The sequence below is a fragment of the Cupressus sempervirens genome, chromosome 11 (genome assembly GCF_028749045.1).
Source record: "Cupressus sempervirens isolate cs-2001-9-10 chromosome 11, ASM2874904v1, whole genome shotgun sequence".
In the NCBI taxonomy this organism is placed as follows: Eukaryota; Viridiplantae; Streptophyta; class Pinopsida; order Cupressales; family Cupressaceae; genus Cupressus; species Cupressus sempervirens.
In genome coordinates this window covers 175713404-175725494 of record NC_143128.1, presented here as the reverse complement: position 1 = coordinate 175725494, position 12091 = coordinate 175713404, and positions in this window count along the sequence as shown.

The window sequence follows — 12091 nt, the reverse complement described above, 5'->3', positions numbered from 1 at the left end:
GAAGGGCTCTAAAGGACAACCCAAAGTATGAGCATCCTCCTATGGTTCCACAAATGGAGTGGAATGAAATTGTTGAAGATACAAAAGATAAAAGGCTAAAATTTGGTGGAATTCAAACATAAGAGGGAAAAAGTAGGTATGTGATTGTATTAATGTAGTTATGCACTATTATGTTATCTTTATCTTTATATAATCTAACATATTTGAAATTTTTCATATGTAGACTTTTCGACACATCAAAGACTACATAAGCAAGAAGAGATAAGATTGGGCAACACCATCTTGGCTCTGGTGGATATATTAAACTTCGCACATAACTTGTAAGCAACAATAAATGGAATTTCTTATCAATTTTTTAAAGATAAAATTACAAAAAAAATTGTTTAATCAAGAAATATATTCAATATTGATGATATTAAGAAAAAAATGTAGGGCTTTGAATTTAATCTAGTGGCCATGGAAGAGGACAAACAAATTACCTTCAAGCAAGGCTATAAAGTCATGGTTGCATGCCACCACATAGATTCTAGCGGGAAAAGAGAAGATTATGGTGCATCAGTACACACATAGGTAAATAGGCCTAAGAAATAATAACTCAAATTGAATACATCAGAAATAATCTCTTTTATGTTAGTTTCAGACATAAATTGACTATTTTTATTTTGTAAAGAAAATAATGATAACAATGTGAATGACATTTCACTATAACCTTCTAATCTTGCCACATATCCTACACATGGCAAAGGCCTTGATTTACATCACAGTGATGGAGGTATTCAGTTTCTATTGAAAATTAATTATGCAATTATTAATAAAATTTAACATCATAAATTTCAATTGGTGTAATTTTTTTGTGAATATTTTAGACCATGCAAAATGTCATGGTAATGGAGTGGAGCGTGATATTGGTGTTGAGCATATTGAGGTTGGGGCTGAACAAAATGTGACTATAGATGATGTGGCACTATTAGGTAAAGGAAAATCATTGTTATGTTCTTTTGATTATGAAATATTTATAACATTAATATAAAAATATTATGAATTTAACCCATTTATTTGTTATTGCAGTGGACCTCCCTTTGGCACAACAACCTCATGCTCCAAAAAGGTCAAGTAGGCATCATCTCATAAGATCAAAACCACAATAGGAGGAGAATGATGAAAGTTTTGATGTTCCTATTAGCATTTAACTTCAAAAATCAAAGAAAAAATAGACAAGGAAATGATTGTTTTAAACCTTGTTTGACGATGCAAGAATGTTGTCTTAATGAATGTGTTGATGAATAATTTTTATGTCATGTCATGTGGTTCACCTTGTTAAGTAGTGAATATTAAAGTATTGTCGAAACCAAGTGAAGCTCAAACTAAACCAATTAGCATCTGCCCAAAGAGATATTGTTGTTATACTTATAAACTAATCTCCTCATTCTTGAGAAGAGTATCTGTATATCCCCATAACCCCACCTTTAGTCAATATATAGATATTGTTGTAGTTTGCATGGAATTATTGCCTTTGTTTTCATGGACTTATTTCACATTTAAAGAATTTCCCTTCTTCCCTTTGGCATATTCCTCAATCCTCTAGAAAATTCATGTCACTCTATAAATATAATTACATCATCTTATTGATCTTATAGTAATTCAAAATTATCTAAGCAAAGCTACTATTTTCAATAACTCCTACTAATCTCCTCACAAATTTGTTATATTCTTGTTCATTAACTACAACCATTCATATATTTCAACATGGTTGCCAATATACATGTTCAAAATTTCACAAAATCTAATTGATTGTTTCTCAAAATTTTATTTTCCCTCCTTGATTTTCTTGAATAACCCCCTCCATTTTCAACCACCTATCTTGTAGGTTGGTTTCAATGTCTAGGCCATAATGTCTAAATCTTTGTATGATTTGGGCTCTAAATTCTATTTTTTAATAGCAAGATTTTTAATTTGCACAACCTAGCATCTAATATTTTTGGGCACTTTGAGGTTCTCAACCTTGTTCTGAAGGAAAGGATAATTCTTGAGGCCTCATTTCTACTATTTGTGAGTGACTTCATCAAATTTGTTCTGCTGCTATGAAGTTCCCTAGGAAATTCATTATTGTATTCTCTACTTGTAATCCAAATTACGTGCTTTGTGCCTACTTTATGATTTGAAATGATGCCCCTTCCTATCTTCTGACAAGAAACTATATCAACATATATTTCTATGGATTCCCTTCCTATCTTGAAATGATGCCCTTTCCTATCTCTAAATAAACATATACTTCTATGGATTCCTTACTCTACTGCAAATATTGGAAGAATAGATTTATGAAGTTAGAGAGAATTGAATGGTACACACTTCAAGGTATATGGATTCTATGCATTATTAAGTGAGATACAAAGTGAATGTAAGGGGAGTTACTTTATTTGTATTTTATTGATATCAAAGTGTTACATCCACTTTTATTCTTCTTATCAAATTTGATCATTATAACATATTTAAATTAATGAAGGGTTCACTTTGGGTTCTTAATTTCCTAAACAATAAGAAATTGAGACTACATGATTGTTGATTTATCTTGCATTTCCACCGATGCCTATTTAGGTATCTACATGTTGATCTTGGACTTAGATATTTCCATGTTCTTGTTAAGAATAGTCAAAATTTTGGAGCTATCTATGTGCTATTGATAATATTAACATTCCATTGTTTGTAAAGGACAGCTACTATAAAGACATCATTTTAATCTCTAGTTTCATTTTTCTTTTGTGGCAATTGATCTAGATAGTGTGCACATTTATAATATCTCTTGCTAGTTTATCTAGTTTTGTAATCTACCCTCGATTTCCACTAGAATAGTGAGGAAGTGAGTCTTGATCAATTTGATTTACTTTGGATATAAATTTTGGTTCATCTCTATTGTCAATTTCTCTATTCATCTAGTACTCCACCCTCTACTTCCACTAGAATACTTGGGAGTCATGATGTTGGTTACACGTGGTCTGATTACTTTGGAAGTCACTCCAAGACAAATTTTTATAGTTAATTTGTGTGGACATGCTTAAGACAACAAGAAACATTTTAATCCTAGATATGTGGCACATATGTCAAGAGCCATCAATATTCTCTTACTATTGCTTTCTACCTCAATGTCATCTTAACATAATGAGCATCTCTCATTGTTTTTTTTAGAGAGAAAGATCAGCATATTACATGAGAAAACAAGATATGTTATAATTTCTCTCTTAGAGGTGTAGATTGAAGAATATATTACCTTTGGTGTTCCCATCAGCGATGATACATGAATCAAGATATTTAAGGGAGATTTTATTTTTTGTACAAAGGCTTAAGAGAGTCCCTCATGAAATATTTTTCATTATTTATGTTCCATATTTGTGCATTTTATATTTTAAAGTTTATTAATTTTGGAAACCAATATTTAAGGTCAACATCCTATCAAATGACATTTATATTTTCTCCTCTCATCCTATCTTATCCATAGAAGGTTCCATGTGCATATTATCCTTTTGTCACTCTCACATTTGAAATAGGTTTTTGAAACAAATCCTTCCCCATTCTTGGCATAGAGTTGACTACATTACACAATTCTAGATTTGGAAGATTAAAGATCATGGATGTCAAGAGAGACCTAGGGAAGAAAACCTTGTCTCTTTCTTGGATCATTTTGACTCATTTTTATCATCATTAGCTCTATTTTTGTCCATTTTATCCTCCCAACATCAATGTAGAGTAGAGCATTGTTCCCCCTTGCCTTGTTTTATGTTTCTATATCAACACCTCTCCTTAACTTGTTCATGCATATACTATTGTTTCATGAAAACAAAAGGAATCATTGCAACCTAAAGCATTTTGAGTCACAACTATGAAATATGATCATAAAGGATTTACAATGACAATAATCATTAATAAAAAACCATCCTCTATTCTTATCAAATTGAAACAAGTTATTGAGATAATCATGGGTGTTTCCACAATTTGTGCCTTAAAATTGTGTGCCCAACATGACAATTGAAATTTGTTTGTGGATGATCATGTTACAATCTGATACAAGATATGACTTTTTCTTAAATAAACTCCTTGTTAAAAATAACATAAAGAGCTACAATGGAAGTAACTAGATGCATTAATTTGAACTAAGGTCTGGATTAAAAAAAAGCCACGTCAAAATTAATATTAGACCATAATTAATTGGAGTGCTCTTGTTAGAAAAGAAACTCTCATTTACAAACTCCATAAAATACTAAACCTTATTAACATAAAACTAATCTAAGAAAAATAGAGATAATAAAATATTAATAGAAATTAAAAAAATAATTTTACATTGGAATTTCTTAGCTATTTTATAATATGGAACTATGCTATCAACTTATGAATTAGCAAAGTTTCAAAAATTAGGATAATAATTTGTATTTTAACATATTCTGATTATTGTTAATAGGACTTTGGAGACTAACATTTCTTCATGAGCTTCAAGTGGACATGAAGTTGTACAGACTGATGAAGTGGAGGAAACCAAGAAAATAAATATCAAAAGAGGAAGTTCTAATTAAAAGTCACAATGGATCAGATTTTTTTTTCTAGAATCCTCATTAAGGATCCTTTTAAATGGACAAAAAAAATCTTGTAAAGGAATACATGGCTTCCTAAGTCCACAAACATCAAGGGGTTATTGTATGTCTTCTTAAATTTTTGTAAGAGAAGATAGGATGTTCTTATATTTATTTGAATATAAGGGAGGGTATGCCCTCTCAAAGATCTCTATTAAATTACAAATGAATTTGTACTAACATGTAAACATGACATAAAATATCCCAAGAAATGCTTGGGGTTTTCTTCCTCTTGTACTTTGAATGAGGTTAAACTATCATGTAATCTTATTTTGAATATAATAAATAGAACATTTTCCCTTTTATTGATTAAAAGAAAAATTTGGAGAAAAAGTAGGGGCACTCAAAATCTTAGTGGCAATTTAAAAGAAAAAGTATTTGATTTGAATGCAAATGTATGAAATCAAATAAAAGAAAGAAAACCATCCAATTTCTTATAGAAAGGTTGATATTTTTAAATTATTAGATATCAGTCAAAAGGATAGGGGCTACCCCCAAAGTACAAAAAACCTCTCAATTATCTAACTGATACAAGTTTTATACTTCAATAAAATATAAGTTCCAGAATAGAATAATCATTACTATCGGTCCTGTCACTAAACAACAAAAATAAATGAAAAGGCATTTCAATAGTAAGGGAACATATTGTTGCTACTAGTCTAGAACTTAATCATATACATATATAACAAAACTCTGTAGGGCACCAAGTTCAAAGTGATAGAAAACATAAAAAGAAAAAGGAAAAACATAATCAAGGCTAGTTGCCCTCATTATTTTCTAGTTCCTCATTCTTCTTCTCCTCAGGCTTGTTCCTATTCACATCCACCCCCTCCTCTTTAATAGGTTTTTCTAGGATCATCTTCAACTAATCCTCTACTAGGAAGACATAAATGGAGCTGGTAGTTTCACTCTCCTTGCCTAGATCCTTCACGGCCTTATTCACCTATAGGAAATAAAGAGAAGTGGCAACCAAATGCATAAATTTCATGGAGAATTCTACCAGGGTGTCAAATTTTTGGAAAATTATAATGTTATTTTCTGCCATCTCCTTCATTAAATGCTCTAACCTATCCAGTGGAGCCTTGCTTTGGCTCTAGCCATGGATATAGTTTCCATTCCCCCCACCCCCTTTGGGAGTGCCTTTCATGGGGGAGGTGATGTCCTCCCCTTACTTCTAGTCAAGGATGGGACAACTTCAAGGGTATCCGATATGTGTGAGGGACTAGGTGGGCTTGAGACAGGCTTCTTTTGAATGTCCTAGTGTGGCCTCTTCCTCTTGGTGAGTTTTTTCTCACTCTTGGTAGAGTTAGAGATAAACTCATGTTTGGGGGGAATTTAATTTCTCCAATTGAAGTCATTTACTAGTTCTGTGAGCATTCTTCTTTCTCCTCCTCATGTCTATATCCAAATCAATGAGGCTTATTTTTACCTCAGAGCTTGGGTTTTTCTTCTTCTTTTTGTGGCATGAGCCAGGGCCAAGGTCCATGGATATTTGGCGAATGATAGTAGCTATCAGGTTGACTAGAAGTAATGGATTTAAGGCAAGGTGGTAGTTGTAAAGTTCATTCATGAAACCCTGGTGGATGTGATAAAAGGGTTTACCTTTTTCTTTCATTTTCCTAGCCTCATAGACATAGTTTTCCATGGGATTCAAAATAAGATACGAAAAATAAATATGATCCAAGTTCCTGAAATGGTTGAGAATGGGGAAATGGTAGTAATATAGTACCTAGAATTGATCTTTAAGGATAATTTATACCACATTATGATATAGAAAATTGCATCCTAATGATTCAAAAGATCCTCTCTGGAAAACCCACCACACATTCAAATTGGCTCCTCATTAAATTTGAAGAACTTCCTCAGACTAGTTTCATCATTTACTTTGGCCTACTTGCACCAATTCTTTCCTCCCAGGTAAAACCCTCCAACCCTAGCAATAACCTCTTCCATGGTTTCAAATGTCATCCCATTCAAGTTCACTTTCTTGTCATTCCATGAGTTGAAGAATTGTATCGAGATGTGCTCATCATGTTTTTTCATTCCTTTTGTAAATAGTAGTAAACCACCTTCCTAAAGATAAACCATCACAACTTCACTCTTAAATATGCAAGCCTCAACCCCCACTAGTTCAATGCGGTCACTAGCACCGATTTCTCCACCCATCTTAACCACCAACTCCTCATATTTTTTTATATCTCCTTGTTGCAAGTTTGATAGTCATAGTAGGTTAAATAAATTGCACCTAGGATGGAAATGTTAAGGCAACAAAAACACATCATAAGACCATAAGGTTTCCCAAAAACTAAAAAACCTCCCTCAGCGGTGCTTGTGATCAGTACCTTTCCTTCTATAATCACCCATCACCAACTGCAGTTGGAGTGGGGTTTGATTAAAATTTCTTTGTCATCTTTCTTTGTTATTTTTTTATGTCTTGACAAATCCACTCTATTCATCCTTTTTAAGAAATAATTAAGGCTCGTGGAAAGAGGATCATAAAAGTGAATCCTCATGCAACCTTGCCAAAATATAACTTTATCAAAGGAAATCCACTGGCTTTCCCACCCATGTGGATTCTTAGAGGCACACCACATGTTGTGATGATTCATGCAGCATTATGAGAATGCAGCATTATGAGAAGTACACTCAAGTCCATCATCACTTGAGTTGATGGTGGAATTTGACTAGCATCCTCCCATTCAATTAGTCACATGACATTATGGCCAAATTTTTCCAACTCATCTTCCATGCCATTTCCTTTGTGGTAAATGTGGTCCACATGGATCTTTTAACACCCCTCCATCAACTTTCAATATTATCTCTTTCATATTCTAGCTACTATGGCCCTGTCCTTTAACAACTTTAATAATTAACAATGGATCCCCCTCAATTTCTAACCTTCTAATTCCTCTTTCTCTTGCAATTATTATTCCCCATAGAAGCATTAGGGCTTCCAATTCATTATTTGAGTCCCCTCCACAATTCCCAATATAAGCAACCACTAGATCCCCCATACAATTGTAGAAGACACCCCTTGCAATAGTGCTTCTCACCATGGCTGATCCATAAAAATTAAGTTTAATCCATGTCTTGGGTGGGGGGAGGGGCGTCACACCATTCTCCACCTAGACATAGCTTTGGAGTTGTCAAACAATGCAACCATTGGGCCTAAGTCCATACTAGATGCCCACTTCATATCAAATCTTCCTGGGGTAGGGAGGGGGGGAATGCTTCTTCCATTTTCAGATCCCACTACATTCTTTTAGGAATTTAATAACTTGTTGGATTACCATCAAACTGGTAGTGGCTTTATCCCTAAAGATTATATTATTCCACTCCTTCCAAATTTTCCATGATACATATAGTAGGATTATTGTCCATAGATTTTTAAGATATGGGTGATATGATAGTATGTCCTAATAAAAAAATTGGTACAACATTTCATCAGCACACCACTAGACCTCCCACAACACAAGGACCCCCCTCCACACATCTAAAGCAAAAGGGAAGTGGATGAGAAGTTGTGGGATAGATTCTGCATCTTGGTAACATAAGATACAATAGTTAGTGAGTTGGCACCCTCTCCTTTGAAGATTCTCAATTGTGAGGATAGTCCCAAGCAAGGTCATCCACCAAAAGAAAATTATCTTTGGTAGGTTCCATGAGTGCCAGACCTTCCTATAATCTCTGTAGGCCACCACACTCATTATAGAACAAAGATAAGATGATTTCACCATGAAGTCACCCAAGGGGATAACACTGAAGGAGATCTTATATTTCTAGGGCAAGGCTCATCTTAGTAAACTCTTGATTATGAATTTTAAACCATTGATGATCTAGGGTGATATAGCTTTGAGTCAGAGTACCATTCCATCTACTAAAAGTCTCATGCAAGGGTAGGAATCTAGTATACATGAGGGGGTCATCTTGAAGCCATTGGTCTTCACAAATATCAATGATGTTTCCATCCCCCATAATCTAGTGACAACCCATCTTTAGAATTTCTTGGGTGTGGACCACCTTGTTCCAAATTTTAGAACCTTGGGGGAGAGCATGAGTCCATAGGAAGTGATCAAATAGTTACCCTCCACAATACTTAGCCATCACTTGGCCATCACAATATTGCACTAACTACCTAGAGAGTTCATCAATATCCAGCCAACCTTCATTAGGAAGGCCTTAGTCATATGTCCAATCCTTCTTATATTCAAACCTCCAAGGGCCTTAGGTCAGTAGACTTTTTCTGAGATCACCAAGCTCATGCTAGACTTCTCTTCAAAACCTAACCATAAGAAATTTCACTGAATTTTTTCAAGAATGTCTCTAAATATTCTAGGAAGTTTAAAGATAGAGAAAATATACACTAGAATACCTTGCAAAGATGCTGAGAAAAGTTGGAGTTTCCTCGCATTGCTCAGTATGTTTCCTTTCCAACTCATCAGCTTTCTCTAAAAGCATTCAACTAAGTCACTCCAATACTGATTGGATACTTCTTTAAAAATGAGTAGGAGACCAAGATAGGTATCTAGGAGAAACACTGCCTAACATTCTAGTATTCTGGTCACCTTTTCTCTCTTTCTAGCATTAGTGTTGAAAAAATACGCTTCACTTTTTTGATAGCTTTTGCATTAGCATGAAACCATCACATACTGATTCAAAATAGCTTTCAACTCTATATCTTCATGGAAAGAAGAGATTCCAAATAAGATTGTGTCATCATCAAATTGCTAGATAATTTGTGGTGGGCATAAGGATGTAGGTTTTATGCCTTTTATTCTACTAGAATTAGCCATGGTCATTAAATTTTTTCTTAGCACCTCCACCACAATGATGAATAGCTAAGGTGATAGTGGGTCACCTTGTCCCAGACCTTGGGAGAAAGAGAAAAATCTACTAGGAGTGCCATTAACAAGCACTAAAAATGTGATGGTGTTCACTACATTCCTGATAATTATGATAACATTCTCATTAAAGCCTAAATTATTCAAGATAGAAAAAAGAAATTCCCTCCTAACCTTATCATGAGCCTTGGAAATATCAAGTTTAAGGGTCATACCTAGGTTCTTGCTCCTTTCCATAGAGTAAATTACCTCATGAATGGTTATGACCACATCAAGGATCTGCCGCCCTAGCTCAAAATCATTCTAGTAAGGTCCTATAAACCTATCAAGAAGGGGCTTGATGCAGTTAACCATAAGCTTGGCAAGAACTTTATAGATCGTGTTGCAAAAATTAATAGGTCTAAAATCATCCAAATGTATAGGATCATCCATCTTAGGGACTAGAACAATGAATGTCTAATTAAGTTCCTTCAATAGTTTTATCATTCTGACAAAGTCCCTAGTTGTGTGGACCACATCATACTTAACAATATCCTTGATTTCCTAGGAAAAGGATGGGGAAAACCCATTAGGACCTTGGGCTTTGTATTGATTCATGTTGAACACTACCTTTCTTATCTTCTCATCCTTGACCTTGCCAATCATGGCCTTATTCATTTGTTTATTCACCACCAGAATAAATGACCTTAAAATATCATTTTGCATATTTCTAAACTAGACAACTAGGGGGTTGTAGATTTCTTGGAAATAGTTATTGGCCTTAACTTCTACCTCCCCAACTTCCTTTAGCTCTTGACCATTATCATCAACTAATAGGTTTATGGTGTTTCTCATTTTCTCCTTGATGTCAATCTATGGAAGAAGGTCATATTTCAATCACCCTCCTCCAACTACTATACCCTAGATCTTTGTTTCTAGAAAATTTCCTCTCGATTCATAAGGTTCTTCCACCTATCCTAACACTCCCTCTCTTCTTGATGATGCTCAGTGTTATCAATTCCCTATGCTAGATGATTTTGAAGAGATTCTAACTTATTTTTTAGTAGACTTCTTTTCTTTGGATATGTTTCCAAATGAAGATTTTGTCCATCCTCAACCTCTTGCAAACTCTTTCAAGTTTTCTAGAAATACTGAACATAGTCATTCCCTCAACCAGTTCATTACACTACCATGCAATACAATCTCTAAACTCCATGTGAGAGTGTCACATAATTTCATACATAAAGGGCCTTCATTTGGTGGGTTCACTCTGCATCCATGAAAGACTAGCATAGAATGGTCTAATATGGTCCTCAGATCTTCCTTCAAAGATGTATGTTGGAGAATGTTCCATCTAGATGAGATAAGGGCCCTATCAAGCCTAACCTAAATCATATTTTTCCCCAATCTTTTGTTAGACCAAGTGAGAGTAGGACATTAGAGATCAATATCAATCAAATCAGTTCTCCTAAGGAAGTTGTCTAAGTGATCCATGATTTCTAAAAAGTCCTCCAAGCCCCCCATTTTCTCTGAAGAGTAAAGTAGGGTATTAAAATCCCCCATGCAAAAAATATTTTCATATCTCATAGCATCAACCAATTTAGTATCCCCGTCCTAGACAACCAGTCTACCATTTCGAGTATTTGGAGCATTTCTAACTATTACCATGGGAGGTGAAACTCATGACCACAAAATGGGTATTGAGGAGGATTACCAAGCGCATTACCTTGTCTAGGTTCTATAGCATTTCAATGCCACCAAAAGCACCATTAGCATCACTATAAGAAAATTTAGGACCTGGCCAAATGTAAGTAGCCACTCTAGAGAAAACCTGCTCTATCATTTTCACTTAATGCAAAAGAATCATATCAGTGTTAAATTCAATGATCTTTTTCTTAATTTCATATTGCTTCTTAGGACTATTAAGCCATCTCATATTCCATGATATGATCTTCATCTCTTGTGTGGTTGGGTTTTCTTCAAGATTTTTTTGTTTTACCTATGCTATATCTTTTTTTATTTCCTTCTCATGGATGTTCCCGATCAGAGGTCTCGCAACCCTTGTGATTGAACCAACATCAGCCCTATTTTCCCCTCTAGGCTTTCTCTTCAGGATTGTCCATTTAGCTTCATTACTAGGGTAGTAAAGACTTGGTACCTTAGAGGTAGGGGAAATTATTTCCACAATACCTGCGAGTGAAACCACTAGGGTTCCATTTGTGAGTGGTGAGCCATTCCCCATGTTTGGCGATATGTTGCAAGTGCTAAACACTCCATCATCATCCATCCCTTGGTTTAGCAGTTATCCTCCAACTTAAGCTAGTTACAAGGATTGCATGTCAACAATCTCCCTATCCTCTTTCTTATTTGCTTCCTTATTATTAGTTTGACCACATATGATCTTGTCACCCTACCCATCAACATCCTCTTTCACAAGGGTTCTAACTTTCTCTCTATCCTTACCAAGACCTTCATTCAAATCATGAAGATCCTTGAAAATTTCCATCAATCTTACCAGTTCCATGCTCTCATGGAATTTGGTCTAGTTAGCCATTTCAATTGTGTTTGAACCTTTAATCACCACCACACTCAGTCAGGTAACTTTGTTCTTGAGTTTCTCACCCTTCATGCATTCCACAATCAAATGTCCAA